Source organism: Ahaetulla prasina, chromosome 3 (assembly GCF_028640845.1).
Source record: "Ahaetulla prasina isolate Xishuangbanna chromosome 3, ASM2864084v1, whole genome shotgun sequence".
Taxonomy (NCBI): Eukaryota; Metazoa; Chordata; class Lepidosauria; order Squamata; family Colubridae; genus Ahaetulla; species Ahaetulla prasina.
The window spans coordinates 188,397,199-188,421,980 of record NC_080541.1 but is presented as its reverse complement, the minus strand read 5'-3'; the positions used below and the strand labels follow the sequence as shown (position 1 = coordinate 188,421,980).

The 24,782-nt window shown below is 40.4% G+C and overlaps 1 protein-coding gene across 7 annotated transcripts in view; it reads left to right on the top strand.

The window, feature by feature from the left end:
* The window catches only part of NAV1 (neuron navigator 1), a 282,699-nt gene that overhangs the window by 9,234 nt on the left and 248,683 nt on the right, over window positions 1-24,782 (top strand). The window contains exon 1 of one of the 7 annotated variants that reach the window (XM_058174442.1): window positions 12,277-12,407. The exons of the other annotated variants lie outside the window; for them this stretch is intronic. The gene's annotated coding sequence lies outside the window, so the exon portion shown is untranslated. Of the gene's footprint in view, window positions 1-12,276; window positions 12,408-24,782 lie in introns of those variants that run through there. 7 annotated transcript variants of the gene reach the window in all.

Sequence of the window (24,782 nt, the reverse complement as noted above, 5' to 3'; positions counted from 1 at the left end):
AGCTGAAGCTCTTTTTCTGGAAGGACTGGAGATTAAGTTTTAAGGGAACATGCATATACAAAGTGAAGGATTTGAATATCTCAGATAATCTTTATAATGCTTTGCCTTCTGCTACCACATTCTATAACCAAACTGCATGCAGGTCTTTGTGTTACTGGGAGGGTGGTGGTAGGCAAAGGAGGCAAGTGACAAAACTCTGCCTCTTACAAAAGGGTGGCATTTGTGTTGTGCTATGCATACTACAAGATCTTGGCACCACAGTGCTTATTACTGAATGCCTTATTTGGGATTAAGTTACATTAAAGGTTCTTTTCTCCCAGCTGAACCAAAGCACTTCTTTAGACCAACATTGCTTATCTGAAGATATTGAAACTGGCCAGGTAGTTCTGATGGTTTCAAAAACAGAGTCTCGAAGGATTTCAGCTTTGTCTTTTTGACAAGTAAATCTTGCAATCTTCATGATTGAGAGTGATGAGGCTTTAATATCCCTGGGAGGAACTCTTCCCTTTAACCTTGGTAATTTTAAGACTTGTGGACTTCAACTCCCAGAGTTCCTCTGCAGCAAACCGATCACTTGGTGGAAAGGTAAGCAGGAGACTTCTCAGTGGCTGATTAGTGGCTTTGGCCCTCCTATCAAGAGAGATCAAGGAAGCCAGGGGTGAAATGCTCCTGGTTCGGACTGGCTTGCCCGATCCGGTAGTGATCTTGGCTGGGGTTCAGAGAACTAGTAGCAATCGCAGTGCGAGGCTCCGCCCACACATCCGGCTGTCGTTAATTCCTGGTTTTAACCAGGAAGTAATGTGTTTTTTATCCTCTGCGCATATGCAGAGGGCGTGCAAGTGAAGCGAGTATTCATGCGGGGCAAGTGCACTTCCGAACCGGTAAGGAAGGTAAGTAGATTTCACCCCTAAAGGAAGCCCTTTCTCTTCTGCTCTTCCACTAATAGGCAAAAACATTAAAAAATAACAACAGATAGGCTGTTGGAAAATATCCTAGGGCACAGGGTGGATACTCTTGATTTATTTTTAATGATATTTTTGTTGCACTCTTAATATACAACTTTTAAATGTGCGTTTTAAAAACGTGTATTACTGATAGCTGATTTTCATTCATGTGCTTTAAGATTTTGGTTACCACCTTTAAAGCGCTCCATGGCTTAGGGCCCGGGTACTTACGGGACCGCCTGCTGTTACCTCATGCCTCCCACCGACCCGTACGCTCACACAGAGAGGGTCTTCTCAGGGTGCCGTCCGCCAAACAATGTCGGCTGGCGGCCCCCAGGGGTAGGGCCTTCTCTGTGGGAGGTCCTACGCTTTGGAACGAACTTCCCCTGGTTTACACCAAGTGCCTGATCTTCGGACTTTTCGCCGTGAGCTGAAAACGCATTTATGTATCCAAGCGGGACTGGATTAAAAGTTTACTTAATTTTAACTGGGGTTAATTATTAATTTTTAGGTAATGGGGTTTTATCATTTTAACTGTAATTTTAAATTCTGGCCTATTTAAATAAGTTTTTTAATTAGTTTTTATTGTGTATGATTTCTGTATTTTTACCTGGCTGTAAACCGCCCTGAGTCCTTCGGGAGATAGGGCGGTATAAAAATTTGATTAAATAAATAAATAAATAAATTCCATTTGAGGTTGTAATCGACCAATAAATAATTTAAACTCCGAACTCTGAATAGTCCCTTGAATTGTGTTCAGGGGTCCATGTCTAGTTACACCAGGTCCAGTTTGGTTGGTTCTTTTACAGTGAATTCATGGGTGGGTGTGGGTGGAAACCTTTTCATCTCCGCGGAGCTTTTATCAGGAACCTCTTCAGTCAATCTCATCCAGGAAATCCGGGGGCAAAAAAAAAAAAGCACCTGGCTGCCCAAATGTTATCTGGCTCTTTCCCACTGTCGGATAAAGCATGTCCCCAATGCAGGAGACAAATTTATAAATAGGCTGTTAGGATTCAGAATTTTTCCTGTTGGAAAAGCAACTATTCCTGCTGTGGTGGACAGAACAGGAAAAAGGTGCTTCCTCTTGCTGAGGTCTGTGGCATGGCAGATGGGATGTCCTTTGGGACAAGACTAGTGAAGCAGTGGAGATGAGGTTTCAGCAGCAAAGCTAGTCCCATCTGCTTTGGGCTTAACCGTGTGCTGCTCTTCCCTGAGGGACAGACAAAGCCTTATATGCCCACAAGAAGCGATAGTTCAGATGGGTTCTCTTCTGTCAGCCCTTGGGCCAAACAAGACTTACCTATCCCAGAAGGCTACAGGACAGTGGTAGGATTCAAATTTTTTTACTACTGGTTCTGTGGGCGTGGCTTGATGGGCATGACATGGCTTGGTGGGCATGGCAGGGGAAGGATACTGTAAAATCTCCGTTCCCACCCCACTCCAGGGGAAGGATACTGTAAAATATCCATTCCCACCCTACTCCAGAGGACGGATACTGTAAATTCTCCATTCCCACCCCACTCCAAGGGAAGGATACTGCAAAATCCCCATTTCCTCCCGATCAGCTGGGACTCAGGAGGCAGAGAATAGATGGGAGCGAGGCCAATCAGAGGTGGTATTTACCGGTTCTCTGAACTACTCAAAATTTCCACTACCGGTTCTCCAGAACTGGTCAGAACCTTCTGAATACCACCTCTGCTACAGGAAGATTCTTGATGCTCATGTAGTGGCTGCAGAGGGAAAAGAGCATGGACCTTGAGTCCTGCCAAGATGTTGTGAAGTGCCATAGATATATCCTGTGCCTCCTCCTTGAATAGTCATCAGCTCAGAGAAGTTGGCTGTTGGATTTATAGATTAAACAAAGTTCACCAATTTCCTTATCCTGGCCTTTTAAGCATATACTGTATCTCCTATTTGGAGATATTGGAAAATTGGAGGAGAGCTGCTCAGAAAACAGAACATGGCAGAGAGTAGACAGAATAGACAACATAGGTAGTGTAGAGGAAATGAATAGATTTCTCTCCAAACACCTGAACCAAGTTCTCCATTGAAACTGAATAGTGAAAAGATTCAAGAAAGATAAAAGCAAGAGTTTTCTCCCCTCTATCGAGAAGGGTGCATAGTTAACTTATGGATGCCTTTACCCAAACATTCCAGCTGAAAGAATAAGGCTACCAAGCAGTCGGTGAGCGTGGCTTGGTGGGCGTGGCAGGTGAAGGATACTGCAAAATCTCCATTCTCTTACCACTCTGGGGCTAGCCAGAGGTGGCATTTGCCGATTCTCTGAACTACTCAAAATTTCCACTGCAGAACTTATAGATAGAACCTGCTGGATTTCATTCCTCCTACCAAGGTTGTTTCTTCTGTTTTCTCAGTTTGCCATCTGTGTTACCTTTTAATGATACATGGGTGTTTTTTTCTTGCTTAATGTTGGCTGAGTTAGGTAGCCATGTAAATACTTAAATAAATAAATCAGGCCATAAATCTGCAAGATTTTATAAACCTGTTGAAATACAACTGCTGCTTTTCTCACATTTATGGAAGACTGAAACTAAAAGCCAATCTGTGGATTTATTAACAGCTATATTTTACTCCAGCCTTTTTTCTTTTATAAAAACTTACCATCTTATTTGGATTGCTGAAAGCTTGCATGTTATTTTGACTTTGAATTGCATTTTGTTCAATATTCTTTTTTCTTGGTATGGAGAAATAGTGCAGCAAGATAACACAATGGAAAAGGCATTCAGTCAAGCTTAAAAACTGCTTGTTCATTAAGTGTTGCCTGCCTGCCTGAAGTCAGTGAAAATACTTGCAAATGAGAAGCTTTAGGACTGAGTTGTTCCCTCTTTCTATCCATGTTCCTCTGTTTCTAATTTGTTACAGTTGTCAGAATTCCTGGAAACACATTTATTAGCTTATTTAAGCCATTATAATCCGATAGTAATGTTTTGATTAGATTCACTATCTGGATGTTTCAACAATCTATTCAATCTGCTATGCTAGATTTCTTTTGAGGATTAATTTGCATTTAACAGGATTATGCTGTAATGCTTTACTTAGCTACCTGGAAGTAAGCCCAATTAACTTAATGGACCTCTGAGAAGACAGGTTTAAGTGAAGATTGTTTGAGGGGATTTTACACACCCCACTTCCTGCCCCCCCTCTCCAGTGTCTGGAAACCAACTTTACTAAACAGCTGTTTCTCTTACCTCTTGCTTGTTGGGCAATATTTCTCAATATGAAACTTCCAGTTTAGCAAGAATCAATATGCAGCCATATAAAACATTTGCTAGACCAATTCTAGAATAAAGCTCACCTGTTTGGAACCCTCACCATATCTCTGACATCAATACAATTGAACGTGTCCAGAAATATTTTACAAGAAGAGTTCTCCACTCCTCTGTAAACAACAGAATACCTTATCCTACTAGACTTGAAATCCTGGGCTTTTCGAAAACTTCGAAAAGACCTAAGTTTAACTCATAGAATCATCTATTGTAATGTCCTTCCTGTCAAAGACTACTTCAGCTTTAATTGCAATAATACAAGAGCAACCAATAGATTTAAACTTAATGTTAACCGCTTTAATCTAGATTGCAGAAAATATGACTTCTGTAACAGAATCATCAGTGCTTGGAATACTTTACCTGACTCTGTGGTCTCTTCTCATAATCCTAAAAACTTTAACCAAAAACTTTCTACTATTGACCTCACCCCATTCCTAAGAGGACCATAAGGGGCATGCATAAGCGCACAAATATGCCTACCATTCCTGTCCTATTGTTTTTCTTTTCTTCTTCATATATATATATATATATATATATATATATATGTGTGTGTGTGTGTATGCTTATACCTTTATATACCATATAACCTTTCTGTATGATAATTACATATATTGTTGTGACAAAATAAATAAATAAATAAAATAAATAAATAAATAAATATTTTAGCAACCGTCATAGTCTGTTCTCATCTAACACCTCATCTAGAAGGGAGCAATAAGACTGGAAAATGGCCTGTATCCATCTTTAAGCTAAAATGCCACATTGGGTTGAAATGGGAATCTAAGCCAAAGAAATGAAGGACTTCGACTACCAACAAAAGAGGCCAGTGAATAAAGAAGGAACATCCTGAGCTTCCAGATGAACTACAAATTGAACTACAACTCCCAGCAGCTCTAATAAGCATAGCAAACAGTGAAGGGTTATGGGAATTTTGCAGAGCCATCTCCCATTTCCATTAACTCCAAGATAGATACCACATCATATGGGGGTTATGGGAGTTGCAGTTCAATCATATTTTGCATATTTGGCTGGATAAATCTGGACACTGATATTTCTTTGAACAGAAATGCTTGAAAAGGATAGGACCAATCATTTCTTTGTATTTTTCCCCAGGATTCCCATGAGTTGCCAGGAGAGGGAGCAAATGCCTCACAGTATTTCCTCGAAGCATAGCCTTTTTTCTCTTCCCCTGATGAGTTAATTACAAGTCAGTTTAAAGTCCCTTTTAGCCACTACTGTTAAATCAGCCGCTACCCTCCGCAGCCAGTAAATTAAATGAAATCAGATCATGGGGGAGGGGGGGGTCTTCAAGTGATGGAGAACCCCTGAGACTCATCAAATTAGGTGGATCAATAGATACCACTGCAGAGCTTGTATAATCACTCACATCTATTATGTTGAAAAACAACGCACATTCTTTAGGCCACGGGTGTCAAACGTGCCGCATCACGTTGCTATCACGTGACGTTTCGTGACTTTCCCCTTCGCGGAGCTGAGGTGGGCGTGGCCTGCGCGTGAAACATCCGGCCCACGGACTGCCAGTTTGACCATCCCAGCTTTAGGTCAAACAGGCAAAATACTCAGCGTATAGTACTTAGAGAGCTCTGGTGGTGCAGTGGTTAGAATGCAGTACTGTAGGCAAATTCTACCCACAGCCAGGAGTTCAATCCCTACCAGTTCAAGGTTGACTCAGCCTTCCATCTTCCAAGATCGGTAAAATGAGGACCTAGATTGTTGGGGGCAACAGGGTAAAGCCCTGTTGAATGGTACATAAGTCTGAGTGCTATTGCTATTAATATTCCTGGATTGTTCTTTAAGTTCCTAGGTAGAACAAGGTTTTAAAATGTGCTATAACATATATTAAAGTATTTGCTCAAACTTAGTTTTGTAAGATTTGCAGCTACTAAAGGAAATCAGCCTCTAAATCTTATGGATGGGAGGGATCAACATTCTGCCTTGACATGAGCCATATTTCATATCTTATGCTATGGGGGATGAAAACTTACCCAAGATCAAATTGCTTACTTCCTCTAAAATGTTAGTCTAGTACTTGTTTAGTTATGGCTGGGTTCATGCTATGACAAATATGACTTGAAAATCAGAATATTAATCCAGGCAGAGTGATTAAATTTGTGGCCACTCTGTTGAATATATCCTGGTCAATGGATAATTGATAAATCATGGTTAACGTGTGCAACTACATATTGGTGTAGTGCAGGGGTGAAATCCAAAATTTTTCCCTACCAGTTCTGTGGGCGTGGCTTGATGGGCATGGCAGGGGAAGGATACTGCAAAATCCCCATCCCCCCCCACTCCTGGGGAAAGATATTGAAAAATCTCCATTCCCACCCCACTCTGAGGCCAGCCAGAGCTGGTATTTGCCGGTTCTCTGAACTACTCAAAATTTCCGCTACTAGTTCTCTAGAACCTGCCAGAACCTGCTGGATTTCACCCCTGGTATAGTGATTAAAGACACTGGGTTAGAAAGCAGAAGACCAAATTCCAAGTCTGTTAGCTGAGTAACTTTGAACTGACCACTTTCTCTCAGTCCCACAAAGAAAGTACAGTAATAGCAATCTCTTTCCAAAAATGTTGCCAAGAAAATTGAAGGGATTTGTCCAGGCAATTGCCAAGAATCAGGATTCAAAGGCACCTAAAAAGCAAAAGAGAAACAAAACTCTTCATTAAAATGGTTACATACTCAAAGGTTAAGTAGTAAAAAGTTACATACTTAACTGGGACTTAGTTTTTATTGAGTCATATAAGACAGTGCAATAAATGTTTTGAGCATATGTAGCATATCCACCCAAAAGAATACATCAGACCTAGGGAAATCTACAATACAAGATATCTTGTATAGAGTTAGCATATTAAATGAAGTATATGTCCTTTATATAGTACCACATACACTTAGCTATTCTGCCTTTCCTCAAAGAAATGAAAGGCAGTTGTGTGGAAAGGTTTGACACCTGTGATAATAAAGGCCAGCTGTCTGGTTTATTTCACTGTATCTAAAACAAATGTCCCCACATCAACCCTTGATGTAATAATAATCACTGGAGGGCTTCACCTTAGGGTTGCTTGGAATCCAGATCCAAGCATAGTTTAATTAAAAAAAAAAAACAGCTTACACACAGGAAACTGGCAGTAGAGTCTACCTACCGAATGTGATCCATGCTGGTTTAATCTTAAAATAGACTCTGCTTAAAAGTTTGAAAGACAAATTTGTGTTCATCACAAGGCTTAGATTTGCACTATACCCTTAGCTGCATCAAATAAATGTCTGTAGAGATTCTCAGTCATCCAGGTCATAGTTGTTCCAAAGGTGCTTTTTCAAGAGGCAACTGAACTTTGTTTCACTTCTCATCCAAGAAGCTTTTTCAGCTCTGAATAGCTTTTTGGATGAGAAGTGAAACATCTTCAAAGAAAAACATGAAAGTTCAGTTGCCTCTTGAAAAAGCACCTTTGGGACTACGTCAAATAAGTGCTTAATTGCTGAACTCAGATGTCAACATTACAGATTAACAGAGTTGGAAGACCCTTGTAGGTCATCTAGTCCAACCCTCTCCTGCCCAAGCAGAAGACCCTACACCATTTTTGACAAATGGCAGCCAGACCTTTTCTTGAAATTCTCAAGTGATGAAGCTCCCACAACTTCCAAAGGCAAGCTATTCCACTGGTTGATTGTTCTCACTATCAGAAAATTTCTCTTTATTTCCAGGTTAAATCTCTCCTTGCTCAGTTTCTATCCATTATTCCTTGTCTGGCCTACAGGTATTTTAGAAAATAACTTGACATGAGTAGTTCTAAATATGGTTAGTTATTATTTACAGGTGTAAACCCAGCCTGTTTGGTTAGTTATGGGGATATGGCATGAATTATTTTTATGCATACCCAAATGTGCTCCAAAACATCAGAGAGCCAACATAACAAACCAGGTGCCTAGGCAACAATCACAAGCACTCACAGGCTAGTACTGACTGCTCACTTTTCTCTTTCCTCACTCCTATTATATCTGCTACTGCTCTTCTAGCTACTACTCCTTGCAAGAGGAGAACAGTATCTTTTTTAAAAATCTGTTTTAGTTTGCTTTATTTCCCTCATATGAGCACACCCAGGGGTGGGCTGTTGGGGGTTTGCAGGGGTTTGGGAGAACCTCTAGCTAAGATTCTGTGCAGTTCAGAGAACCCCCAAATCCTCTCCCAGGAGATTTGGTGGCTGGCCACTCCCACCCCACCCCTCTCCTCCCAGGAGTCCCCACTCAGCCTGTTTTGGATGCAGGTAAGTGCAGGGTGTGCATGAAGGCCTGGAGAGGGCGAAAAACAGGCCTACCTGGCCCGTTTCCAGCCTCCAGAAGGCCTCCAGAGCCTGGGGAGGCCATTTTTGCTCTCCCAGAGACTCAAGGAAAGCCTCCGGAGCCCGGGGAGGGCAAAAATGCCCTCCCCACCATGGTGCAGGAGGCTGACTAGACCACGCCCACACCGCAACTGGGCAAAGAACCCGTTGCTAAAATTTTTGAAGCCCACCCCTGACCACACCCCAATGCCCCCTGTTGCCTCTCCACTCAGCTTTTATAACCAATAGTTGCTATGCTGCTTAGGGAGAGCCTTAAAGGGACACGGCAACAGCAGCACAGATGCTGGCCATTTTGTACACAGCCTGTCCTCTCACAGAATACAAACCCAGAAAATGGGTCCATATATTTTATTCAATTTAGCACCACCTAACTCAAGAGCAATTTTGGGTAGTTCAGAGTACAATAAGCAGAGTAAAAGCAATTAATGCCACTTTCAGTCTTTGTATAATCTTTGCAAATGTATAAAAAGTAAGTCAGGTTAGAGGGGAAAGGAGAGAATTAAGGATTACGTCTCCTCCACTTTTGCCCATTTGCAGATATTTCAGAACAATTAATAATAGGTGCATTTGCAAAACATAATAAACCAGAAACTAGGCAACCACATCTTACCCTAGTTATTGTTCACTGAATTAACTGCAGTTAGGTTAACCATGAGTAGTATCTTATGCACAATGTCAATCTCTTAGGAGTGCGATACTGCTGCAGAAAATGACTCAATTCACATATTATGTTAAGCTAGAGCAGGGGTCTCCAACCCTGGTCCCTTTAAGACTCGTGGACTTCAACTCCCAGAGTTCTGGGAGTTGAAGTCCACAAGTCTTAAAGGGACCAAGGTTGGAGACCCCTGAGCTAGAGGGTAGCTGATTTTGTTTACAGTATTGTGGGAAACCAGTGACGGCTATGTAAGAATGCATATCAAAATCTATTTCCTTTGAGCATCTGCTGGATTCCTGAAGGAGAATGTTTGCATAGTGATATGTGGGTGTAAAACAAATTGAAAAACATCAATATGCATTTTTTTTAAAAAAAATAGCTATACATGGCAGCAAAGTTGTCTAATCATTTATCAGGAATCTGCCAGGATCTTTTCCAACTAACCAATCTTATTAAACAGCATAAGGTTTTGTGAGCTGCTGCTTAATTCAGCAGATGCACAGAATGCTAGGTAGTATCTTCAGTTGACTTTGGCCAAAAAGCTAAATAGGGTCGGGTCTGATTAGTACTTGTATAGGAAACTAGCAGGAAACCTCAAGACTGTAAGCTAGACAGGGAAGTAAACAAATCTGAAGAACTACCGGTACTTCCATATTATTGCTGAGAGTACAGTACTGTATGACTGTCCATATTAAACCCAGGCATGGAACTGAGTAAGATGGAAGTACATTGATGTACTTTTTGATAATTTAATGCTTATGAGTAAATTCATCCTTAAAGATTTTTTTTAAAGTAGACTCATCTGTGTAAAATCAATTGTTGGTTTTCTTTGTTTGCTTTCCTCCTTCGAATCATTGGTGCCCCAGTAGGTGGCAGCATCATAAAAGAACAAATCCTTCTTAGGACAATGGGCACCTAAATTGTTCTGAGCATTTTAAAGAAGCCTTGTAGCCAGTCTTTTGACTGTTTAAGTCAGGGGTGCCAAACTCAAGGCCCGGGGTCCGGATCTGGCCTGCGGGGCTGCCCTGGAAACAGCAAAGGACCAGCCTGCGGTACTTCTGCCAGTGAAAATGGGCTCCCAAGCTCTGTTTTCAGTTGTCACGACCTCCTGCAACCCTCTGCCAGTGAAAATGGAGCTCGGGAGGGCCACATCCCGAGCTCCATTTTCACTGGCAGAGGATTGCAGGAGGTCGTGGCAGCTGAAAACAGAGTTTGGGAGCCCATTTTCACTGGTAGAGGGTTGCAGGAGGTTGTGGCAGCTGAAAACAGAGCTTGGGAGCCCATTTTCACTGGCAGAGCTCTCGGGCCACCACAGGCGCCCCACACAGGAATGATGTCGAGCTGGCCATGCCCACCCTGGCCACACCCACCGCAGCCCAAGGTCAAACACAACCCTGATGCGGCCCTCAATGAAATCGAGTTTGACAGCCCTGGTTCAGGTTCTCCTGAGTCATATAATTTAATGCCTCGAGAACATGTCTTTGAAATAAACGGATATTGTTTTGCTGTCAAGCTTGGAGATAGTAACTGGACTTTTTAAAGTTGTGTATCATTTATGTTAAATAAGTGGCTGGGACGCTATTTCTGGCAGTAGAGTATGAGTTTTTGGAGTACAGGATGAGATATTTTGAAGTTCTTCCCAAGGTTCCTGTTCTGCTTGGCATATTGGCACATCCCAAAATCCCCAAAACTTTAACCTAAGACTATCTACTGTTGACCTCACCCCATTCCTAAGTGGGGCGTGCATAAGAGCACCAGCGTGCCTACCGTCCGTGTCCTAATGTTTCCTTTAATTGTATTCATTTTATGTATTAAATTCATGCTTTTACTTAGATATATTATTTAATATGTACTTGACAAAATAAATAAATAAAAATATTAAAAATGTTTTTAAGCTAAGCCGCTGGTCTAGACAAAGTCAGATGGGTCCTGCCCCTTCATAAACTATGTGTGACTATCTAAGTAAGGGGTCTCCAACCTTGGCAACTTTGAGACTTGTGGACTTCAACTCCCAGAATTCCTCAGCCAGCAAAGCAAAGCTGGCTGAGGAATTCTGGGAGTTGAAGTCCATAAGTCTTAAATTTGCCAAGGCTGGAGACTTCTGATCTAAGTGACAATAAGTGTCACATTAGTTAATAGACAATAAATTTAGGTTTGATCTCATCCTTTCATACTTCACTTTTTCTGATAAAATCTGCAGCATATTTTTCCCTGGTACATGATCTGGGCTACTGCACATTCAAAAAATTTTAAGACAATCTCTTAACTAGATTCCCTCCAGGTAAGTTGTATAACAATTCCCATACTTCCCACCATGTTTGGTGGGAGGGAATAGACCAACATGATTTGAAGGGTTTCAGGTTCAGTAAGCTGACCTAAGAAAAGAGTGTCATGCTGTGTGGTTAACTCTGATTGCATATAAATCATTGAACAAATTTTGACGAATGCCACCTTCATAAAGTAGACTAAACCAGGTCATTTTGAATGTTAAGAAAAACTCTCTAGCAGTGAGAATAGGATGATGGTGGGTCAATTACCAAGGAAGATGCTGAGTTTCCTTTTGCTAGATGAGTTGGAGTCATTTTAATTAGAACTCCTGCCCTTAAACAGAGGACTGGAATCAATGGCCCTAGCTGCTTGTTCCAGTTCTATGAGTGAAATACAATTTTATTTTTTATCATATTGGTGCGATTTGTGGTTAAGGTGCAGTGCTTTTAATCAAACTTGTACCATAGATATTTGTTATTTTTTTAGGTTGTCTGATTTTTTTTTTGTATTATTCAAGCTCAGAAAAGAAACTGACGTTAATCCACTCACTCTGCTGACCTCCAAATACTGAGAGCAGAGACTACAGCAGTGCAAAAATGAAACTGTTTCAGTTACTCTGTTCTCGTTTTTCTTCTCTATGTGGTTTACAGATTATAATGCCTGGTTTCAGATAGGGAAGTTGAAGTTGACATTTCAAAGGGGAACTTCAACAGCTAATGAAATGTAGTAGCCTGCTTTTCCTGCTGATCTTCTCCATTATATCTACCCCAACTTGCAGACAATACATCAGTATAATCTTTGGCCTTTAATATTTCAAGAGACATTTTTAAATTACTAATAATACTTCTGGATAGACATAAAGAGTGCAACAGTGCTCAAGGCACAGGCTTCTCTGAGGTATGTATCACCTTAGGTTCTAGCAAATTCCTGGGGTGGGTCATTTTAATGTTTATGAATATTTCTGATGTTAATGTTTGCCATTGTATTTTGCTTAGAACATCCTTGAAAGATTAAAACCCAGTTTTAGAGGTATTTAGAGCTATACCCAGAGGTATTAGGGAAAAAAAGTTAGGATTATTTAAAAGCTAAATGGCCCTTAGTGGCTTTAAAATGTTGGCTTTTCTTCTGAAACCAATCTGCAAGATTCCCATTGAATCACCTTTCAGTTTCTGATACTGTAAAATAAACAGTTTATAATAATCATTTTGGCATTTGTGATACATTGGAGTCTCCAAACAGAAAATTGTTTTTGTAGTTTTTCTCTGAAATGTTTATCATGTTACAGAGTCCACTACATTCCAGAACTATATTCCAGAACTGACTAATGTATTCACCAGTAGATGAGAAAGAAGCTGTTATCCTTCTCATTTCAAAAAGAAATTTATAAATGTAGATGGACTCCCAGAATTAAGGCTCTGCTGGCTGGGAATTGTGAGAGAGGAAATGGAACATGATTGGAGAGGAGTAGGTTGGGTACAGCTAAAGACTTAACTAGAAGGATTAAGATGTTGTTGGCTATACTTCCATCTTGTCTCCTTGAATTTTCTATCACTTTTAAGAAAAGTTCAGATATTTTTTTTTGTTTACATTTATACCCCGCCCTTCTCCGAAGACTCAGGGCGGCTTACAGTGTATAAGGCAATAATCTCATTCTATTTGTATATTTTTTTTTACAAAGTCAACTTATTGCCCCCCCAACAATCTGGGTCCTCATTTTACCTACCTTATAAAGGATGGAAGGCTGAGTCAACCTTGGGCCGGGCTCGAACCTGCAGTAATTGCAGGCTTTGTGTTCTTAATAACAGGCTTTACCAGCCTGCGCTATTCACCGGCCCGATATAACGCTAAGAGCATCCTAGTTAACATTAACATGAATCTGAAGGGTCTTCATCAATCTTATTTTTCCCCATCAGCTATACTGCTCACAGCTACTTTGTAATGTAAGATCCCAGAGTGTCTGTGGAAATTCTAGTCATCCAGGTCATGCTTGTCCCAAAGGTGCTTTTTCAAGATGCAGCTGGATTTCCTTGGTTTTTCTCTGAAGACGTTTTGCTTCTTATCCGAGAAGCTTCTTCAGCTCTGACTAGATGGTGATTCCAGAGGGAGTCAAGGAATATAGAGATTATTCTTGGTGAAGCTATGGATGAGCTGTTAAGGGAGGAAAAATCCTGAGAAAATCCTGAGAAAATAGAAAGGGTGTAAAAGAAACTTAAAATAACTCCACCTTGATTTTATTTGGTGTAAGATGGGGCAGAGAGAAACTCTGATAAGCTTTTGATATTCTGTGGTTATACCTTACAACCAGTGGTGGACTCAAAGAATTTAACAACCAGGTCTCTGCCCTAATGGCCAGTTGGGTGGGCGTGGCCGTGTTAGGTGTCGCCAGGGGCTATGACAGGCCTCCTGCACACCCCTGGGAGCAAAAACAGGCCGGGGCGGGGGGGACATGCCATCCCTTGGTGGCCAGTTTTGGGCCTAGTAGGCCTCCCTGCAGCCTCCTGGGAGCAAAAATGGGCCGCAGGGGCCACCTACCCCAGCCCAAGCTAAAATGGGGCGTGTGGGGACTCCTGGAAGGGCAGGGAGGGAAGGGCGGGACCAGCCAACAATTTAACTACCAGTTCGCCTGAATTGGCCTGAACTGGCTGAATCGCACCACTGCTTACAATAGAGCACCATTGCTGAAATCCTTGTAGTCTGTTTCCTTATTTGGCTTTCCTCAAAGGGCTGACATTTTAGCATTAGCTCTATTATATATAGAACTAAGGAGAAATTTCCTGACAGTTAGAACAATTAATAAGTGGAACGACTTGCCTGCAGAAGTTGTGAAGCTCCAACACTGGAAATTTTTAAGAAAATGTTGGATAGCCATCTGACTGAGATGGTGTAGGGTTTCCTGCCTGGGCAGGGGGTTGGACTAGAAGGCCTCCAAGGTCCCTTCCAACTCTGTTGTTATATTATATTATTATATTATATTATATATCCTTAACTTCAAACAATTCCTGAAATGGCTCTGAAGATTTTGCATTTACTAGTAAGTTTCTTAAAAAAAAAGAGCACATAGGTCTGCTTGCTAGATACATCTTCAGACCTGAAAACCTCTTATTATGCTGTCATTCTCTAAAAAATGGTGCTTTGTGTATACCTCTAATTTCACAGAAGTTAATCCAAATTTCTTGATCTCTGTGTATTTATGCTTTGGAGCAATACACTCTTCCCCCAAAGTCCTTTCTTTTTCTACCTTCTTCTGTTATATTTTCATTGCAAATGAAATAAGGCTTATAATAGCCTATTGTCTTTGTTTCTGTAAGACTAGTTACTGATATTATTCAGCAAGTTCTGGTAACTCTTTCCATCTCTTCAGAAGTGATCTGTTGCCTGCACTCTGTGTCCCCATTAGGTTTTGTTTTCATTGCTCATTTCTGCTTGACAACAATGTCATGCGCTCTGCTACATTAAAAGTTGACCTGGCATTTCTCTATAGTTTGCATTCAACAAAACCTTTATAATACAAGGTTCTTGAGGATATGTGGCTAAAAAGACAGTTAATCATTTAAGACAGGCAGAGATAGTTTGAGAGTGCCTCACTTGCCTAAAAAAAGATGCACACTGTTTCTCCTCTTACAGTCTGTGAAAAAATGATAATGCAGGTCTTCAGCCTTGATCCAATTAAGACTAAAGAAATGCCAACAGTAATTGTATTATAGTTGGTGTGGGAGTCTGCTTTGCTGCTTATTTATAGACTTGTGTGTGGAATCCAATGCTTATTCAAAATAAAACCCACCATCCTCAGTCAAGCTTACAGAGAGAGAGAGAGAAAGAGAGAGAGAGAAAGAGAGAGAGAGCATCCTCCCAGATTGGTCAGTTCTGGGACTTTGATCTGGAGGATGTTTGGACTGGAGAAGGCTTCCACAGGGATGATATTCTTTAGTTCGGTGTTGTTCTAAACAAGACTATTGAAATTAACTGATAAATATGAGCATCTCCCTGTTGTGGGGGAGTCAAAGCAGGGGAAATAATGCTTTTTTTTAAAGCTAGGCTGATTTATGTACTGGACTGATTAGTTTGGAATGCCTGTAGGAAGGATACATTTTCTTTAAGAACTGAATGCATTGCATTAAACAGATCCTTGAGATTTAGAAAAACAGATAAAAAGCATTTGTGGTGCAGTTCATAATATCCACTCAGCTTTGCAAAAACAGATGTTTAGCATTCAGTGGCTGAATTCTGATTCATCTTTCCCTTTGTTATTCATTATCCATTCATTTCTTTGGGTTTTTGCAGAGACTGGCTTTGATTTTGTGCAAGCCATTTGTTGACCATAATATGTGATGAAAGCAGAGGAACAATTCATTAATTCAGCTTTGGTTGGGGGTGATAAGAGTTGAAGTCTAATGTATATGGAAAACAACTTGTTGGTGAGGAGTGAACTACTATTACTGAAAGCCAAAAAGCTAAATAGCAGAGACTCTAATCCAGCAAATCTGATTTTATTCTATTTGGTAAGAGTCGTATTTCTGAACCTGTTCTGCTCACAGGAAAATAGACTATGGATCACAGACATGGAATTCAATTCAGAAATGTGTATTCCAGCTCTACTCTCTGTGAAAAAAATAAATAAACTATGACACGTTTCCTGGGTGGCCTCTAGAGAAACAACCAGTATCCTCCTTTTGTGATGTGCTTTGTCATATGGTATATGTAATCATAGGATTATGAAAGGAGAAACAATTCTGGTTGCTTAAATCACTAGAATCACACAGTTCACATAGTTGGTTTGCCATATAAATAATATATTTCATGCAATTGAATTCAATTGCATATGTTTTATGCAATTAAATTAATATGTAGATGTTGTGTCTGACATGTTGCTGCCCTTCCCACATTAACTGGTATGAGGGTATGAGGCAGTAGTGGAATTCAAATTTTTTACTACCGGTTCTGTGGCGTGGCTTGGTGGGCTTAGCTTGGTAGGCGTGGCAAGGGAAGGATACTTCAAAATCTCCATTCCCACCCCACTCCAGAGGAAGCATACTGCAAAATCCCCATTCCCTCCCCACTCCTGGGGAAAGGATATTGCAAAATCTCCATTCCCATCCCACTCTGGGGCCAGCCAGAGGTGGTATTTGCTGGTTCTCCGAACTACTCAAAATTTCCGCTACCAGTTCTCCAGAACCAGTTAGAACCTGCTGAATTTCAACCCTATATTATGTAATATTGGGAAAAATACAAATTGATTAAGTTTTAAATGCAGTTTCTGCCTAATTGATGCCTACTAGATTTTTTTCTTTATATATAGTATTATTAATGTGTATCAAATTTCAACACTTTCCTTACTGAGGTGTTTTCCATATGTACTAGGGCAAAATTTCCACATTTCTTGGAACTTGGATAAAAATGATGGAAGATGTAATTCATCACATCTGAATGAATTTGATTGTAAAAGCTTGCTTTCCAAGGGATGCCCTTAGAAATTAAATTTTAAAATTTAATGCAAGGTAAAATAACAAAAACAAATGAGACAAACATGGATAAAATGTGCCATCAATATGTCTTTGAATATGTCTTTGAACTCAGTTTTGTGCTGTTAATCTTACTTACAGAACAAGAAATGATGAGATGGTGGGACAGAAGTGGTATTAAGGAGATAGGGAAAGTAATAACATGTTATATGCTAGGCAACATTTCCAATTATATAAAGTACAAAGAAAGGAAGACCAAAATGACTTGAAGAATGATGTAGGTGAACTAATAATTCATTTCTAACATCTTTGTAAGAGTTGGAACTATGCAGAAAATTTTATGATATAACTCAGATGATTTTAAACACATAGGGTATTTTGATATTAATATGGCATGGTTTTTAAGTGAGTTTTAATTAGGCATCAGTCCCGTTGTACAAACTTGGAGGAAAATAAGATTAGATTTTTAAAAAGAGAAAGAGCTTAATATATACAGGTATGGCCACCAAAACATGATGGATGGAATAATATAACACAGCTACATCATCTTCTCTGTGGTATCATGTAAGCAGTGGTGAAATCCTACTGGTTCGCATCAGTTCGGGTGAACCAGAAGTAAAAAAAAGCTTCCAGTTGGTCCGAACCGGTATTTCTGACAATCAGCTGTGCCACACGATTTAAAATCACTAGATTTTAAATCTGGTGAATCTAAATCACATGGTGAAATATCTAGTGAATCTAAATCACGCGGCACAGCTGTTCCCCCCTTGCTATTTTACTAACCTTCCCAAGTCTCCTTTTTCCATCCGCAGCACATATTTGGCATGTACTGCACATGCGCATAGCGTGCATTTGGTGCGCATGCGCAGGCAGAAAACCGGTGGCAAACCGGGGAGGATTTCACCATTGCATGCAAGGATGTATACATGTATACATATAAGCATGCAAGCAAGCACTATGAATTGATGGCTCGAACAGCTTTTTTTTTTTGTCAAGGCTTTGCTAGATCTAAATATTGTTTAAGAGGGAAGTCTCTTTCCCTTCATCCTTTGAAGCCTAATCCAACCACATTGAAAGTAGCAGTGCCTTCTTAGAATGGGGTATGTTGTTTACATTCACTTTACAAATTTTGAGGAACCCTATTAGGCCAGATGCTGTGGTTAAGCATTTGGGCAGTTCTGAAGAAATGAGCAAATGACTCATTGGTAGCTCCTCAGAGCATTTCTTTAACAATTTATTAGCTATTGTTTCGGTTCACATGACTTTATCTACATTGACTTTGCTGCTTCTTGTGAGGCTGTTAAAACAACATAGAAAAAGGGAGTTATTTTTGAAAATTGGATTTTAACATGACAAAGTTGTTTTTTGTGATCTTGGTGCAGGTGCACTTTTTTTCAATTGATCGTGATTATTTTTTAATGCTAACATGTCATTCCAACCACTGAATAGTAGTATACAATATAGGAAATATCCTGTAATAAAATGTGGTGATGTCCACCAATTTAGTTTAAAAAAACCATGGATTACAGAAATTCATAAAAGTTACAGCTATACAATTAATTCACATCACTATAGCTGTACACTTCTGTATTTATGTGGGATGGGGCAGGAGATAGCATACACATCATAACACTGCAAATTTTGCAAATTACATAATGTGTGTCATTTGTCTTTCTGGGGAAGAAATGGCAAGCTGTAGATGATATTGCCCCCTTAGCATATTTACCAGAGATATCTGGTCATCCTTTTTGAGAACAGGCGCAGTTCTTGATTCCTTCAGGCAAGCAAGCTTTATTCAGGGGTTGAAGCCTTTAAAAAGATGGACTACTTTAATGAACAGTAGAGAGGTGTTCATACCAGTATGAAGTAGACCGTTTATTTGACCGTATCTGACTGTTATTATTGCAAAATAATTTGTGTAGTGGAAAGTGTGGATGACCTTGAGGAACAAGGGGAGGAGGTGCTGCCAGGAAACAATCAGACATAAAAGGCAGGAGTTAACAGCCACAGAAGAAACTGAGAAAGACTGACTGACTGCCCTAATAGATGAAGCAGGTAAAACTGGTGGTGGGAATATTGTACTTTCAGACTTGCAAGACTTTGTTAATATAGCTTTACATTAAAGTAGAATTACTTCATCATGTTGCATCTTGTTTGGGAGGACTGACAACAATCTGCAAATCCCAATACACCTATAGTGTACAATACATACATACCGTTTACATTTTGTCACACCTTAGCTATCTTTGATGGACTCTAGAACATGAAAATTATTTCTCTACATAATAATGCAATCAACATTTTGTAGTAAGAAATAAATATTTCCCACATAAAATGAAATAGATTAAATATTTCCTGCAAAACTCAAGGAACATTTAGGATCAATGATTGCAAATGAGAAAATATATGGCATATATTTTCAGGTCTATTAGTTTTCAAGTGGAGGGAGATTTTGATGAGTACTTTGATGATGTGTGTTTCAAATTTTGGAGGGCTGTATAATGTGCCTGCCTGCACATTTGAATTAGTTTTGGTAGTTATTTGGCAGAAAAATAATTTAAGTTTAATTAATTAAATAACATGGTTGATTTAATGGCTAATGATGAAAAATATGCCTTGCATTAATCTAACTTTGTGCTTGATAAAATATGAGGCTCCTTCACATATCTTATTACAACACAATGACTGATTTTGAACTGGCAGAGATAGCATGCTGATAAGCGAGAAACTTATGCCCCCTTCTTCTTTCAAAGAAGGTCATTATTAAAAGACTCTGATTCTACAAACATGGTTTGAAATATTTCTTTATAATCACCAGTCTTTTCAATACACTAGGTATATTACTGCCCTGTACAAGTTTTAGTATGCAGATCCCACAAATATTTGCCATTTGGAATAAAGACTAAGGCTGATAAGTGCTAAAATCCAGAATATCTGAATTGCATTATCCCAGTGGTGAAATCCAATATTTTTACTACTGGATCTGTGGGCCTGGCTTGGTGGGTGTGGTGTGGCTTGGTGGGCGTGGCTTAGTGGGTGTGGCAGGGGAAGGATACTGCACAATCTCCAAAATCCACCCCACTCCAGGGGAAGAATACTGCAAAATCCCCATTCCTCCCCCACTCCTGGGGGAAGGATATTGCAAAATCTCCATTCTCACCCCACTCCAGGGGAAGGATACTGCAAAATCCCCATTCCCTCCCCACTCCTGGGGGAAGGATATTGCAAAATTTCCATTCCCATCCCACTCTGGGGCCAGCCAGAGATGGTATTTGCCGGTTCTCTGAACTACTCAAAATTTCCACTACCGGTTCTCCAGAACCTGTCAGAACCTGCTGCATTTCACCCCTGCATTATCCCTGAATTAGTCTTATGAGGTAGAGAGGCTATAGCAATGATAGAATAATAGACAAACCTTCCATAATCATGAAATTTAGAGTTTGGTTCCTCAATCAGAGAGATGGGAGACTTCTGTAGTTTCCCCCCCTAATACTGTTTGTACAAATGGGGGAGAGTTATTTTAATTGTTTGGCTACTTGTTGCATATTGCTTAGGGATTATTCCTTAAGATTGTGGTTTAGAGAATATGACATTGCCATTTTTCAGCAATGCATATATCCGTTTCTTGGATTGGGGAATCTAGTCTGACGAAGAGTCTGGAGAAGTCAGAACTTGCATATCCCTGGTTAGAATTAGAATAGAATAGAATTTTTTATTGGCCAAGTGTGATTGGACACACAAGGAATTTGTCTTGGTGCATATGCTCTCAGTGTACATAAAAGAAAAGATACGTTCATCAAGGTACAACATTTACAACACAATTGATGATCAATATATCAATATAAATCATAAGGATTGCCAGCAACAAGTTATAGTCATACAGTAGTGGAAAGAGATTGGCGATGGGAACTATGAAACGATTAATAGTAGTGCAGATTCAGTAAATAGTCTGACAGTGTTGTGGGAATTATTTGTTTAACAGAGTGATGGCCTTCGGGAAAAAACTGTTCTTGTGTCTAGTTGTTCTGGTGTGCAGTGCTCTATAGCGTCGTTTTGAGGGTAAGAGTTGAAACAGTTTATGTCCAGGATGCGAGGGATCTGCAAATATTTTCACGGCCCTCTTCTTGATTCATGCAGTATACAGGTCCTCAATGGAAGGCAAGTTGGTAGCAATTATTTTTTCTGCAGTTCTAATTATCCTCTGAAGTCTGTGTTTTTCTTGTTGGGTTGCAGAACCGAACCAGACAGTTATAGAGGTGCAAATGACAGACTCAATAATTCCTCTGTAGAATTGGATCAGCAGCTCCTTGGGCAGTTTGAGCTTACTGAGTTGGCGCAGAAAGAACATTCTTTGTTGTCCTTTTTAATGATGTTTTTGATGTTAGCTGTCCATTTGAGATCTTGCGATATGATAGAACCCAGAAATTTGAAGGTTTCTACTGTTGATACTGTGTTGTCAAGTATTGTGAGAGGTGGAAGTATGGAAGGGTTTTTCCTAAAGTCTACCACCATTTCTACGGTTTTGAGTGTGTTCAGTTCCAGATTGTTTTGGTTGCACCACAAGGTTAGTCGTTTGACCTCTCGTCTATATGCGGATTCGTCATTGTCTCGAATGAGACCAATCACTGTTGTGTCATCTGCGAACTTCAGTAGCTTAACTGATGGATCATTGGAGATGCAGTCATTGGTATACAGAGAGAAGAGAAGTGGGGAGAGCACACAGCCTTGGGGGGCCCCTGTGCTAATTGTACAGGTATTTGATGTGATCTTGCTTAGCTTCACCTGCTGCTTCCTGTTTGTTAGGAAGCTTGTGATCCACTTACAAGCCTGTTCCGGTACCTGTAGCTGGTTTAGCTTAGTTAGGAGAATGTCTGGAATGATGGTATTGAATGCTGAACTAAAGTCTACAAAAAGGACCCTTGCATAGGTCTTTGGAGACTCAAGATGTTGTAGGATGTAGTGCAGAGCCATATTATGAACAGATGATGATATTGCTCAGTTGTATTTTTTTTAATTCAGACTTATTATAGGAATAATCATGAGGTGGGCTATAAAAACTAGTGAATATACAGTACTAAACACCACCAAATACTAAAAGATGATAGCATTCTGAAATCAGTCTTTAGTATCAATGTAAACCTAGTTTCCACTCATGAAAGTATATGGAAGTATATGAAATTTCTCTTTTGCTTTTTTATGTATTTTCACATATGAAACACAATTTATAAAATCCGGTTCTTAAATACAGCTTAATACATTCTTAAATACAGCTCTGCAGGCTTTTAAGTTTGCTCAGTGATCCTGCAAAGCCTTTATGGTGCACAGCAATGTCTCTAGAGAGCTGTCCAACACCAAAACATCCTGAAGAGCAGATCACTTCTGGGGAAACAGGTGCTGCCTATTTGCTAGAGGTGAATATTCTGGAGAAAATGACATGCCTTGCCCTGTAGTTCCAGCTGATTCATATTGGTGGCCTCAAGGCTTCCTTGGGCTTTCTTGCATAGCCACTTGAATGGGGGAAGATTTCACTGTCACTTCTGGCAGTCATGAAGCTGAGCCTGTGCATCCCTGCTGAGGCTTAACTAGAATGCAGCAGAACTTCAGTCACATTCCTTCATGTGATCCTTCAAACGCTAACAGGCGTTTTGGATTCTAATGCCATGGCTATTAGAGATCTAACTTAGACTTCTTCCTTATTGGGATGAACACCACCTTGGCTCTGCTTTTGATCTGTGATTTACATCTGTTTAATACTGTTCATCCTTTTGCTTGTTTATATCTTGCATTTCTGTTCCAAAGAAGGAAATAGAAGCTGTTCCTGAAGAACTTGGGGCTTCAGATAAGTAATTACTACAGCCTCACCCAACTAGTGCACTCAGGTTGTTAGCCAACGCCCAGAACAGAATGGCCACATTGGCTAGGAATGATGAGAGTTGTATCCTAACACGTCTGGAAAATAGCAGGTTGGAAAAGCCAAACTATTTTAATGTGATGCAATTAAAAGAAAAAAGAAAGAAATGAAAACTTTAGAAAAACGTGTTTTCCTGCTGATATTACACACTTTGATTATTTTCAGGGACTCTGATGCAAGCTGGGATTTAAGAGGCCGTCTCTCTTCGGAACGTAATTATACATGTACTGAGACTCTTGCTTTTAAAAAGGTCTTTGAATTTCATACTTTGAATTTCTGAAGAAAGAGTGTTAACCGGGAGGGGGGGAGCGGAGGAGAGAACAGCCAACGTCTATTGGACTGAATGTCGCTCGTCAGGGTTTAAGGAGTGCTTAAGCCTCACTTAGACGTTTCCGAGGGGTCCATAAAGTTCATAAAGAGCCGCCGAAGTCCGTCTCGGTGTTGCTGTGTGAAACCAACAGCGGCTGCGTTTCCTCGCTAGCTGGTCCCAGCTTCCAGAGGCTCCCTTGGGAGCGTCTACTTTGGACTGCAGTCGAGGCTGCCGTGTGAGCGAAGGAACTCACTGACTCGCGATTTCTCGCGCCCCACCATGCCCTGAGCGAGAGTGTGAGCTGGGCTGAAGGGAAAGGGCGAGTGGTGGCAAGGGTGGCTTGGCGCAAGAGAGGCGGGAAGGGAATCTTCGGCCGTCGTCCCCTTGGCCCCGATTCAGCGGGGGTAGTTGGCGGGGATCAGGTGTCGGACGGAGCTTGCTGCCTGGTTTTCCCCACCTGAGAGCCTTCCCTTCCCCCAGATATAAAGTGGATTTCGTCTCCTCTAATCCACAGCCAGCAGATGCTGGAAAGAGCTTGTGGGAAGGAAAGAAGACGGCCAGCTCCTCCTTCGTCCGCCAAAGTGGGTTGCCCAAGTAATTTGTAGAGTGGCTGCAGGTGTGATGTTTTCTGTGCTAAAATTAGACAGCTGAAAGTTGAAGACGAGCCAGGTCTGCGCTGTTCCAAATGAAAGTTTATGATGCCCCAGTTCAGTTGAGCGATTCCCTGGAGTATCATTAACATTGATTCTCCAAAATCTTCCCTAACTGCTTTTATCCAGATGTTTGCGTCTCTGTATTCACAGCTCCTAGAATTTCACCGCTTTTATGATCGTGCTTTTGTTTCTTCATATAGAACAGAACATGATCTTCCAGCAGGGTTTTCTATTATTTAAAGCATGTGTAAACTGTTATACAGTAGCATAAGGTATATGAAAAGTTTCTAAGCAAGTTGTCACTATTTTCAATTAAACAACTTTAAGAAACAGGTTGAGTCTACTTGCTGTGGAAAGTGATGGTTTGTTGCATTATAGACAAATTCTGGTTTTGCACAACAGGCTCAGCTGTAAACTACTCCAACGTTTATAAATTTAGTAACAAAGTTAGTTACCTAGTAACAAAGTTTATAATGTGGTTTCACACAACACGTTCCATGTAGACTACATCATGTTTTGCTTACAACCACAGAGTCACCAGTAGTTAATTTGCAAAGCCGAGTGAAACTGGAAAAATTATCCTAAAGTCAGTGTTTAGAGACAAATAAATTCAAGGATAACTTAATCTAGATTTCCCAGATTTGGTGTCCTTCAAATGTATTGGAGTGCTTTTAATGAGTATATCTGAAGAATACCAGTGGAGAGGGGGCATTGCTGACTGACAGAATATTCTGAGATAAACTATTTCTTGTGCAAATTTAGTCTTGCTCCAGATACCATCTCTAGAAATTGTCCTATTCTAATACCCTCCTAAATTCTGCTCTGTCATTTTGAATCTCCGGTACGATTAGTGGAGTTAACCAGGACAAACATGTTAAGTGGGCCAATTTGGCTTGTTTCTAAAACGTTACCAAACTCCATCTTCTGGCATGTTGAAAG